This window comes from Lycorma delicatula, chromosome 8 (assembly GCF_047948215.1).
Source record: "Lycorma delicatula isolate Av1 chromosome 8, ASM4794821v1, whole genome shotgun sequence".
NCBI lineage: Eukaryota > Metazoa > Arthropoda > Insecta > Hemiptera > Fulgoridae > Lycorma > Lycorma delicatula.
The window spans coordinates 115011196-115025066 of NC_134462.1; the positions used below are offsets into that span (position 1 = coordinate 115011196).

Below are 13871 nucleotides of genomic sequence, written 5' to 3' on the forward strand. Positions count from 1 at the left end.
GTCTGTACAAAGTATACTAAGCAATACTAATAAGTATACTACTACTACTGATAAGTATACTAAGCAACGGACATACCGTTCAACGTTGGTGGTTAGCATTTGTTTTACTTATAAACAGCAATTTCTTTCCGTAATGGAAATTATTTTCCTCGGCTATTTTTCAGATATTTATATTGGAAATGCATCTATCAATAACCTTCCCTTTTTGTCTTGTAAGACTAGTTTAGAGAACTAATAATTAACGCAAAAACAATGAAAAACAAAAAATTCTTTTATGCAGTGAAGGTAATATAAATACCATATGTCGGTCGATTTAAGAAAGATGTGCGTGTATGTAAGCGTCACGAAGAGGGTTAAATAACAACAACTGATAGGGAATATAATAACAAAACCAATACACTGGGTGGGCTGTATTTTTGTTGACGTGTTTTGAAGTTACGTTTACAGAACAACTTTGATATGATACTGCTTTTGAGCGCTTCGTTGAAAAAGGAATGTATGTAAATAAAGTACGTAAAGTAACTATGCAAATAAAGATTATGTAAAAAATTATTCTACTTTTCTGAATATAGTTTTGAGATACGGAACGGAACACGTGTTGACCGGTTTCTCCCCACCCTTTTGAGCACTTGTAATTAAATTTAAATGGGATCAAAAACCACACTCAGAAGTCATCGAATACAATTTCATAGAAATCCGTTAATGCTGTCTGACGATATCTAGCAAAACGATAACATTTTTTTTATTTTATTTAAAATCGGTTACTTTTTTGTAGGGTCTTAAGTAAATTCAAGTAAATAAATTACATTGAAGTTTACTTAAATGTGAATTTAAGTAATTTTATGATAGGAATCATACATACTTACATTGAAAATGAATTCCCCATTGAAATTCCTAAAAAATTACATACTAGCAACATATAGAACTTCTGAGGGTAGAACGTACACAAGGTAGTTTTGATGAACTGTACTATAAGTAGTACAGTAGAAAGCAATAACAATAAAAATAATCATAAAAATAGCAAATTGATGAAACAATTAAAAAGAACAATAGACAAAAAAAAAGAAACAGAGAGGAAGGGAATGAATAACAGATTAATCACAACACTGATTGGGTGTAATTTCACTATAGAGTTACTAAGGTCCAAAATGCGCTTAAGTCTTCTGACATTCTCACCGTTGTCTAGGAGGTTTATGGGCAAGTAGTTATCGTGGTCATTTAGCCGAAGTTCATATTTCAAATTGAAACGTTGTATTTCTTCCATGACGTACCGTAGACCCAAATATTCATCGATTTCTCTGATTATAACAAACCACGGCGCCTCAACTATACACCTCGCTAGTTTGTCTGAAACAGCTATATGACTTCAAAATTTGTCTTGCTCTTCGTATCCCATAGTTGGACACCGTATATATATTGGACTTCAACGTTAAACGACGATCCAGTTGAAAACACAGAACCTTACACTTTTAGTATGTTATAACAAACGATAACTCACGGAAAAAGACAAAAATATAGACTTTTTATAATCCTGAGTGAAATTGCTCAAATATATATATATATATATTTTTTTGGTTGGAGATGGTATTTGATCCATTACATAACTAACCTATCTTTCCTTAGCCTTAACACCCTTTAGCTACTTGAGGGTCGTTAAAAGTTTTGAAAAAACGAACCTTTAGTGAACGAACCTTAACCCTTTAAATGAAATTTTGAGATACGGAACCCGTAAGATCCTTGCTCTGTGCTGCTTTTACCAACTGCGACGAAAAGTAAATAGCATTAATATCATGTAAACAGAAATCATCATGTCAAATTTCATCCGTTTTTCTCTATTCAGTATTTCGCAAATTTCTAAAATTTCTTCCGGAATTTTTCAACGCTAAAATTTTATCTTTGTTGAAGGGAATCATAAAACGTAAAAATCCCAATATTTAAAATTTGCCCCAATTAACATACTTTCACTTATAGTTACAGTATATATATATATATATATATATATATATATACTTATATATACTATATATTATATACAGATATATAGTATAACTATATAGCTAGAAAATAAAAAATAGTGTAATTTTATTTCAACATAAGCAATTCCATTTTATTAGTGAAATTTTTTTGGAAAACACTGAAGAAAACTTTAGAAAATCATCCATCTTACAGCTAACTTGTCCGAAACAAAGGAAAATTGTTTTTTTTAAATATTCAAAAACTAATTAATATTTTGAAATTGTCCTTTCGAACTTAAGTTTTTTCGACCAACAATTTTTCAGTGACCATTTCTCAATAATAAATATGCCAATCACGAATGATTATTTTAAAAATTAAAAAAAAAATACCGGTTTGATTATACTGATATCTGAAAAAGAAAAAAAACGTAGACTAAATAAAAGTTAACTATTTTAATCTGAAGAGATGAAATTAAAGTATTTCAAAATAACTGGAACATTACTTCTACGCCAGGAAGTGGACTATTGTAACAAGAGACTTAATAATACACTACGTAACTGCTAGTAGCACAATACTAATTAATAATTTTATAGCAAAAGTTATCGAAAGCAAATTTCTCCCACTAGTTATATATTTAACTAATTATATATATATATATATAATACATGTATTTTTCATATTATCATTTCGTCCACTACTGAAATAAAGCGAGTTTAATAATATATTTTCTTATGAATTTATCAAAATGTATACACCTTTTATTTTAATTTTTAAAAACCAACATGAACTTCTAATGAAGCTATTGTTTGAAAATGGTTGTTAAGCGGTTGGACGAAAAATATACAAAATGGTCGAAACAATAGAAAAAAAAATAATACAGAGTGAGCAACGTAAAACCGAACCAATAACGTAACCGCTACAGAATCGGTAGGTTATGTTGGAATGAAATTTTATGAATGATATGGATAAATTACATAAGAAAAACATAAAACGTAATTTAAATGTTGTATTTATTTATCTTATTGTTACCAAAGATGTTCAAAATGACCACCCTGGGCATCGATAGACTTTTGTGCTAGACTGATCATATTGAGAGTCATCTGCCGCAAAACGTTGTTTTCAATTTCGTTGATTTCTCGTTGAATGTTCACCTTCAGTTCATCAATATTGTAGGGATTAGATGCATAAACTCTCTCCTTTAAGTAACCCCAAAGGAAAAAATCGCAAGTAGACAACTCTGGGAAACGTGGAGGCCACCGTGGGAAACGTGGAGGCGACAGTGGGAAACGTGGAGGCCATCGTCCTCTGCTGACATTCGTTCACCGCATAGAATTCTTCGAAAATTGTGAAGTAAATTTGTGTATTGACGGTCCGGTCAAAAAATATTGATCCCGCTATACGATTACCGGAAACGGCACACCAAACAAAAATTTTCTTATCGTGAAATGGACGCTCGAATATCTTGTGAGGATTCCTCGTCATCCAATACCTGGTGTTCTGCGAATTAACATGGCCGGATAAATTAAGCCGTCCCTTGTCCGATATGAATTATGACATCGAGTCTATCTGTCCACCAACAATGTTTTCGAAAAGTGAGTTCCAATAATCGAGTCATTTCGGTTTGTCTGTCTCCTTCAGTTGTTGCACAGCTGTAAAACGGTATGGTCTCAATTTTAATTCATGAAGAATTTTACGACAAGATGTGTATTTAACACTACATTATTGGGATAACTTGCGTAGCGATTATTTCTGGACTGGCAATAATTTTCCTTTCAATTACGGCAGTGGTCTGTGGAGTCCTAACGGAAGGTTGCCTATGTTGTTTTGCATTTGAAACCGAATCTGTTGTACGCCATTTTTTAACCAAATCGTGTATGCTACTCTTACTGGGATACAAGCATTCGGAAAATTTTCTACGAATACTTGACGCGATTCTTCAAAGGATCCAGAACGAATATAGGCCTCAACTATAGCTTTCTTCTCCTGGACTGAATAAGGTATTTTACACAAACACAACTGCGCTGCAACAAAACGTGTACTGCACACACGTAATCACCTGACAAACGGCAGAAAAAATCGTTAGTAACATACACATCCAGTAGTCCCGCTACTTATACGAGAGTCTTTCATAAATAGTGTTCGGTAGCGGTTTCATTATGGGTTCGGTTTTGTGTTGCTCTCTCTGTGTTATACAGAGTGAGCAACACTCTGTAAGGCATATAAAATATGCCTTATGCTATATAAGGCATATTTTTAGAAAATATTTTCTTTACATTTAATACAGGAGTAAATTGGAGTTTAAACAATAATCTCTGAAGGTTATTACCTTTTTAAGTATTTTAAATAAATCTTAAAGAACATTTTCATGAAAGATATGAAATTTTACTGATTAACATAAAAGTAATTGGGGGAAAAAAGATCATACTCAATATATATATTTTTTTAATAAACGATTAATTAAGCTTTAAACTCAACGACAAAAATACAACGGAACTACTATAAAAAAAGGATATATTGTCAAACATTGTTTAAACCTATACGTAGAAAATACTTCGATATTTTCAATAAATTGCTTTTTTCGACGTAAAAATAACTGATATACCATCAATATTACATGAATAATTTATGCCACCAAAAGAGAAAAGAAACTCAATTTATTTCTCTTATTTTATTTGAAATAAAAATGGAACAACTGAATATCAAATTAGGTTTAAAGAAGAAGAAAAAATAAATATATAAATACAAAAAAAAAAAAAAGAAACAAATCGTGATCAAGTCATTCAGTGTTCTGACTACGTAAAAAAAAAGGATTTGAGTGGTTACTGGTTAAGACTACGCGAGCAATTCAATTCGTATAAAAGTGGTGGGGGAATAACGAGTACGCTCACTCGCGCGCGCACACCATTCGACCTCAGTAGTCAGTCGACGACGGCAGCCACACAGAGGAACGTTACCGTTTTTAACCACTCCATATGATTTCTCACCCCTTTAACTGTTATTGTATTGTATTATAACTGTTCCTCGCGTTAACATTACATTTTAATAAAATTACATGTAATGAGTATTTGTTGATAAAATTTAAATATTAAAAAAAAAAGAATGTAAAATGTTATTTGTGATATATATACTTAGTGATTAGTGAATTAACAATGATAATTATGTTCGTGATTAATAAATAGATTTATTGGAAGATGTACAATGCTGATAAGAAGGTAAGGAAAAAATTCTATTTACTTATAAAGTCATTAAATTATTATACATGTCTTATACAACTTCAGTTATTGGAATCTCATTCATCCGGTCTTGGATCTACCGAATTGGTATTTATTAGTTTTTATATACATTTTTTTTAAAATTACATTAATAAGAAATTTCTTATTAGTAATTTTTAAAATTAAACTTCATGCTTTAAGGAATGAGCTGTTTTGTACTAAGTCAGTATACTATGTTTTTAAAGAATATTTATTTTTAACATATAATATATTCTTTTAATTTATGCATTATTATATTTATTTTTTTCCAATTCAATAACGCTAAATAAAAAAATCAAATAATCGTTTGAACTTAGCATGTTATTATTCAACTAGATATATATTTTAAAAATTTAACATATATTAAACATATATTTTTAACATTTTTTCTTGGTAGACCGGTCCAAATTTCTTATCATTTTTATTATAATTACTATTTTTCATAATAATATTATTTATTAATTACTATTTATTAAATATAAAAAAAATATTCAAATTACCGTAAAATGATTTAATCACCAACCACAAAGTAAATAAGTTAGAAAATTTTGTAACTTATTTAACAATTTACAATAAATGAATAATTGCGAATTTTCTGTTTTTTAAATTATTAGTTTAAAACCTGTTATAGGTTTTCTATAGACGCATATCGTAACACCATATATTATTATCTCATAACTAATCAAGCACACATGGTAATTCAAAACTATGAATTCTTTATATACCGTATTTTTTTAACAATTTTAATAAAAAAAATAATCTTAAATCTATTTATTTAATTTGTAATTTAGTTAACAGATTTAAAATTCTCGGTTTAATCTGTTGTTAGAATAAAAACTAATAATTGATTAATACACTATTTTTCAAAAAAAAATATATATATATTTAAGTACTTACAGTTTAATAATAATAACACAATAGTTAACTATTGTGTTATTATTCTTAAATGTAGACAAATTTAATTTATTAATGGCACTTTAATAAAAATTAAAAATATTTAATACACTACAGACATAATGTGATGAAATATATAACACAACTTAACCATTATAAAATCGTACACTAAATTAATAGCATGAAAATTAGATAGGTTTATATTTTTTATTCAGGATCAAATACATAATTTAAAGGGTCAAATGATTAAATAAGATATAATGAAAAACAAATTGATGATTACGTATAATAATCAATAGCTATTACTGTGGTATTTTGTTTACTTATGGTTAATTGGGATATAGATCTGTATTATAGTATAACATTCAGGAATGAATTATTCCAATAATCTGATGTACTCGCGTAAAATTTGTTATTAATGAAAAAATAAAAACGCAATACATGTATTTATTTCAATCAGTAATAATATGGTTTCTAGTAATTATGAGTAAATTGCTAAAAACGTTATAACCTTATGAAAACATAAAAGGAAGTTTTCGTTATATTTTAAACAACATTCGATTATCCGGATTACCGGTTATCCGTCGTTTTAAGTTTTAATTTGTTTATCTCTTTGACAATTAAAATAAATAATAATGTTTTATTTGTTTATTTTTTATGTACTTACCAATTTAATAATACAGGCTTAATTTTCTATACAGGATCATCTCTACAGATCGTTCTACTCTGGTATTTGTTTTTTTAAATATTCATCTGAAAAATTTCTTTATCTTTAACATAACAAAAATAGATAAAATTAAATAAAAGTGATAATTTGATGAAATAGAAATAATTGTGAAATTATTGAAATTTCTGTGTAATTGTATCTTTCTAAAATATTATAAATTCCGAACAGAAAAAATGAACAAAAAAAGAAAGAAATAATAAATAAAAAAAAAAATAAAAATTTATTACTGTTTAATAATTCATAAATACTTTCTTTCTTTCTTTATGAATAATATATTACGTATTTATTTAATTTTATTTAAATGTAGAAGTAGTATCAACAAAATCTTCGATTAAAAAAAAAAATTGAGAAACAATTTTAATCAAATCTTTAGAAATAATTTGAACAACTTTTATGAAATAACGTTGATGATTAATTGCTTTAACATTAAAAAAAAACAAAAAAACAATTTTTTAATGTATCTAAACAAGTACCAATCTCTTTTTTAAATTTATTGAATGCATTTTCCTAACTAGACAGGCTTTAATTATTCCTACTTTTTAAAATATTTAAATAATTCTAACATTTGTAGTACTTAAATATATAAGCTTGTTAAAACTTTTTATACGTACATTTATACTTCAGTTTCTATATCTATTTACGTAACTTAAATATCTGCAAGAGATCATTTACAGCTGATATTACTATATCTTCCTTGAGTACGAATGCCTTTTAATCTGTTTAAGTAATTTCCTTTATAATTTACTAAAACGATAAGATTTCTAATAACGTTTTTATTAAAGAAAAATTATGTTTAATATTGCTTTAATACTTCTACAGATTATAGCAAACTGATTATAAGCTTATTATTCTAAAATTCTAAAAACGTTATCTACTTCGATAAACCCAAATTACATTTTTTCAAGTCCTCTAGTAATAGTTAAACACCCCACTTTTCTTTATCTTCACAAGTAATCTGTTTAATAACTTTGAGAGCAAAATTGAGGTATTCATCCTTTAAACAATTTTAATTTTTTACTTTCTTGTACAATTCAACGAAAATATACATCTTGATTATCGCTGAATCCATTTTGACTAGTTTCGGCATGACGTCTGCACGTACGTATCTCGCATAACTCAAAAAGCGATTAGCCATAGAATGTTGAAAATTTTAATTTAGGACTGTTGTAACATCTAGTTGTGCACCTTCCCTTTTGATTGCAACTGACTGGACCAAAAATGCTCAAAATCAAAAACAAAATTTAGATTTTGGACATTTTCTTAACTGCAGTAATAAGCACTTATTGAGAGCTTTTCAACGATATATCATAAGTGGTACTTACTTTCATTGGTTCCAGAGATATAGCCAAATGAAATTTTAATTAATGAAATATTTGTAAAAGGGGAAGGCACACCGGTTCGAATCAGATTCATCTTTTCTTTTTTTTTTAATTTAAATAAATTGATTTATCAATAATAAAAAAAAAAAATACGATGAATAATATTTAAATAATAGCAATAAAAAAAATAATTATGAAAAAATATCAGAAGTTATTAATGAAATAAAATTTTATGTACTTTTCATTTAGAAAAAAAAGGTGTATATGTAATTTAATAGGCGAACAAGGAAGTCATGTGATATCCATATTAGATTTATTTTGAATGCTAAACAATTTTCAGTATATTAAAAACTTTAATATTGAATACTAATAGCGCCAAAACGAAAATAATAAAACAGTTTTTTTATTTTTATTTCTTTGTTTGCAATTATTGATATATTTGTTTTTAATTTTAATTTAATTGAAATCCTTTTACCAGGAAAATTGTAAACCGAAAACATGTTATTAATCTTTTCTGGAATTTAAATAAAGTTTTAACACGACATCCAATGAAAATAATGAAAAATATGGAGAAATTTTAACCAATAAAATGCTGGAAAATTACTGTTATATTCATCTGATTATATACTTCTTTTGAAAAAATAAATAAATACATAATCTTTTTTTTTTTTATCACTAAAATTTAAAAATATAATTAAATAAATTTTAACTTGTCTTATTTAAAAAATTAAATTATTAAGATATTTTTAGAATTTTTTGATAAAATAATATAATTTTTTTAAAACAACACAATATTTATTCATTAGTAAATGATATACGTACATAAAACTCCTTCCTATCTGACAAAAAATTGATGTGAATACCACATGACTTTCTTTTACGCCTATTAAATTACATACACATATTTTTTTTAATGAAAACTACATAAAATTTTATTTCATTAACTTCTGAATTTTTTATTATTTTTATTGTTATTATTGAATTATTATTTATTGTATTTTTTTTATAATCAGAGGTTAATAATTATTAATAAATCAATATATTTAATTTAAAAAAGTTGTTAAAAAAAGACAAAAGGAGATGATGTCTGATTTGAACCGATAAGCCCTCCTCTTCTAAAATCCAAATTTCATTAATTAAACTTTTATTTGGCTGTAACTCTGGAACCAATGAAAATAAGTATCACTTATAATAAATCGTTGAAAATCTCTCAATGAAGAATTATTACTTCAATTAAGAAACAGTCCAAAATCCAATTTTTTTTTATATTATGGACTTATTTTACCACTTTTGGTCAAGTCGATTGCAATCAAAAGGGAAGGTGCACAACTGTTACACCAGTCGTAAATCCAAAATTTCAACATCCTACGGCTAATACTTTTTGAGTTATGCGAAATTTATATGTACGTACAGACGTCACGCCGAAACTAGTCAAAATGGATTCAGGGATAGTCAAAACGGATATTTCTGTTGAAATTTTATAACCGAAATTTTTCGCGATCGCAATACTCGATAATTAAATATTTGTAGAAATTTTATTTTAGTAGTTTGAGAGGGAGGTTAATCGCTCTCTTAACACACTGTCGATTAGATTTTACTTAATATTAAATTTTCCAGTCTGATAAACTCCAATTTAAAAAAAAACATAATTCCAATTCGATATTGAAATAATTTAAAAATATATTCTCGTTTTGCTGTAGACAAAAATTTTAAATCGAATTTTACTGACGAAACCATAATCAAATAATATGTTACAATACCACTTGAGAGAAGGCCATCCAATGAGCCGACCCTACTAAAACAAACAGTTTTAAAAGATTATAATAATAGTAAACGTCCATATTAATAAACATACTTATAATAAGAACTAATAACCAGTTAACACTCATTATGTCGTAAGCACTATCGTCACTGGGTTCTAGAACCTATCCAATGTATGGACCACACGTGTCCAACACATTCAGTTTTCACGCGATGTTTTTTATCAAACAGAAGATACTCACGAACAAATGAACACAGGTAGATAAACGAACAAATTAAATATTAAGACATAAACAAAAGGCTAATAAAATAAGTGAATTATAGGTAAATGCAAAGCAGGAATATGACAAACAGTGTTAGCATTAAAACAACAGTAAATAAGTGGAAAAAATGGAAACAAAAAGTAGTAGCAGAAACAGGTAAATTTGCAAGGTGCAAAACTACCGAAAAACGTGAAAATAGAGTATCTTCAATGAAGATCCAGCACGTGAACAACTTTCAGTTGTCTAATGTCATCACGAGTGAAGCAGGTTCAAAGGAAAGGAATTCTAAGGTGTCTACTTAGAATAACTTTATAAATACATATATTTTTTAACGGGATTTTATGATTTTTTTATTTTTTTATTAGTCAGTGTTACCATTGTCAATGATATTTCTGACACTCTTTTTGGAAAAAACCACGATTAAGTAAAATATATTTATGAAATCCCAACTTCTTAATTCTTCAACCAGTTTTATATTCATAATATTTATAGGAATCATTCTTAATATGCAAGCTATTTCATCGAATGTTATAACTGCAGCTAAAACCATAGTGAGGAAAAACACTAGAAATTGTCAAAACACATTAACATAAAACACTTGCAACAAAACAATTAAAGCTACAAAAATAATATTAATTTTTTTTTATACAATTAAATGTTTAAAATCTGTTCCCTCGGTAAAATGAATAGATAAGTTGATAAATATCTGTAATTGACTTAACAACAATTAACTCCTTTATATTCCGTTTTATTCTGGCATTGGACACTTTTGAAACAGCTGATGATTAATGAGGAAATGAATTTTTTTGTAACACGAGAAAAAATGCCATGCCTGACCGGGACTCTAACCCAGAACGTTTGGATAAATGACAGACTCCATTCAACCACTGAGATAAATAATCGTAGTTTTTATTTAAAGAATAACTTTTACAGTTTCAATTAAAAACATAAAAATTGTATATTTTTTTTAGATTTCAAAATTAGTAAAATAAAGTTAATTTACACAGATACAAGTTCATTTAATTATCTTTATAGTTAATATACATCATAATTATTTGATCGCAACAAAATATTTTCAAACTGTAATAACTTAGGTAAACAAATTATTCTAAATTTATTTAATTTAAACTTTATACTATTAAGGTACACAAATAACCAAGGATAAACGGAATAATGTAGAAACAGAAAAAACAGACTACCACAAGTAAGGAAAGTTTTTTTGCAAAAATAAATTTGCTATATAATATTATACATGTGGATTTAAGAATTGGAAATATATTTTCACAAATATTTTTTTAGAAATTTAATGCAATATGATGCTGAAATTTGGACTGAAATAAAAGAATGGCCTTTTGAATAATGGTATTTACAACATTACCTGAGTTGAAGTACAAAATAAAACTTTTTTTTAAACGAATAGGGATTGGTAAAAAATCAGTGTCAGTTCTCTGCTAAGGAACTATATTTCTAAGCCATGTATTAAAAAATCCATGTTCTATTAATTAGTTAATGGAGAAATTTATAAAAATTAAGAAAATTTTAGAAGAAGAAAAATATAAGAATGTATGAACGTTGAAGAAATTATCTCGAGGTTAAAAGAATGATCGAAAAAAAACATCAAACCGTTTAAGTTAATGACGACTACAATGAAAAATATTCAAATCCCCCTTATGCAGAAACTAATAAAATGACTGTCTTCAGATTCCTAGCTAATTTTCAAGCATCAGGAGAAAATTTATAAAAAGGGTTAATTATATTTCCACCGAAGATCAGTAGGTAGAGGAACAAACTAATATGATGGAACACCCCGGGTACGAGGCTCAAGTTAAATTGCACTTTTCATCTCTTTGAATATAACATATAAATCTTTCTCATAAAAAAGGATGGTGCGTGGGTTTGTTTATTGTATGTGCTCACATTTTTACTTGTACGAATTAAAAGGAAGTATTGCGATCGCGAAAAATTTCGGTTTTCAGATTTCAACGGAAATATCCATTTTGACCATCCCTAAATCCATTTTGATAAGTTTCGGCTTGACGTCTGCACGTACGTACATATGTACTTGTTTCGTATAACTCAAAACCGATTAGCTGTAGGATGTTCAAATTTTGTATTTAGGACTGTTGTATTATCTAGTTGTGCATCTCCCCTTTTGACTGCAATCTACTGAACCAAAAGTGTCCAAAAAAGCCCAAAATCCAACTTTTTGGATTTTGGACTTTTTCTTAACTGCAGTAATAAGCTCTCATTAAGATTTTCTCAACGATATATTTATTATAAGTGGTACTTATTTTCATTAGTTCCAGAGTTATAGCCAAACAAAATTTTAATTAATGAAATATTAGATCTTAGGATCTAAGGGGAAGGCACATCGGTTTGAATTAGATATCTCCTTTTTTTAACTTTTTTTAAAATTTAATTATATTGATTTATTAATCTCTTATTATTATTATTATTATTATTGTTATTATTATTATTATTATTTATTAAAAATTATTATTGGTAAAAACATTTTTTGCGATAAATAATAATTCAATAATGACAAAAAATATATATATCAGAAGTTATTAATGAAATAAAATTTTATGTAGTTTCTATTTTAAAAAAAGTGTGTATATACAATTTAATAGGCGTATAAGGACGTCATGCGGTGTCCACATCAGATTTTTATTTTAGCTGCTGTTAGCGCAGAGCGGACCAATGATAATGCGCCGGGCGGCTGCGCACAACATACGAATGATTCATTCCATTCGTTTGAACGATTTATACTTCTTGATACGAATGATTTATTTAACATTATATTTACGTTTTTGGGATTAAAAAAGAAAACATTGGGGTTAGAGCTGTGTTAAAAAATCACAACTTAAGAAACAGCTAAAAATGTTCAGGATTTTGAAGCTTTTCGTTGTTGTTAGTATGCTAAATTCATGAACGTTATTTAGTTACAATTGGCAAAAGCATTTTAAAAAATCACCTGGCAATTATATATGTGAAATAAAAACAAGCAAAGATTTAAGCAATAAATTCTCTATAAAAGTAAATGTAATAAATTTAAGCAAGATCCATTGAAATGAATACAAAAATTATACGTGATATGTAAAAAAAAAAAAAAAAAAACAATCGATAACATGAAACAGATTAATAACATATATATATTTTCAATCCTTTGTATGTAACTGAAAAAAAATTACTAGAAGCCAAACAGAGTGGTATTCTTTTAAAGTAGGAAAATCTTTAAATAAAAATTTAATATTTTTCAACTTAAAAACGAATTATACATTTACAATATTCTTAAAAGAAGCACAATTCGTATGGTTGAACAAGATAAAAAGTATTAATAAACCGCAAGAAAAATGATTTATATCTCCTTTTTTTATAGACTGCTTGTTATAAACCAACGTATTTTTAATGGAAAACTTTATGAAGATATAAATTATATTGATTTTATTCGGAATTTTATATAAGATAATAAAATTAGATACATAATTTATATATTTGTATAAATAATAAAAAATAATTTAATAGGCCTAATTTTATTACGATTATTATACCTATTTTTCTACAATTGAATAAAAAAATCATATAATTTTATTCTACCCTGTTATATTACTTATATTATGTGTAGACAGGATTATTGCTTAATTCTCATAAAAAAAAAAAAAACTGGATATGTTATGTTTGGACACGCGCACGTATATCA

The 13871-nt window shown here is 27.0% G+C and overlaps 1 protein-coding gene across 1 annotated transcript in view; it reads left to right on the forward strand.

Annotated features, from left to right (window-relative positions):
• The first annotated feature begins 4892 nt into the window (after nt 1-4892).
• The window catches only part of LOC142328804 (discoidin domain-containing receptor 2-like), a 309180-nt gene continuing 300201 nt past the window's right edge, over nt 4893-13871 (forward strand). Inside the window, exon 1 of the mRNA XM_075372847.1 lies at nt 4893-5168. The gene's annotated coding sequence lies outside the window, so the exon portion shown is untranslated. The remainder of the gene's footprint in view (nt 5169-13871) is intronic.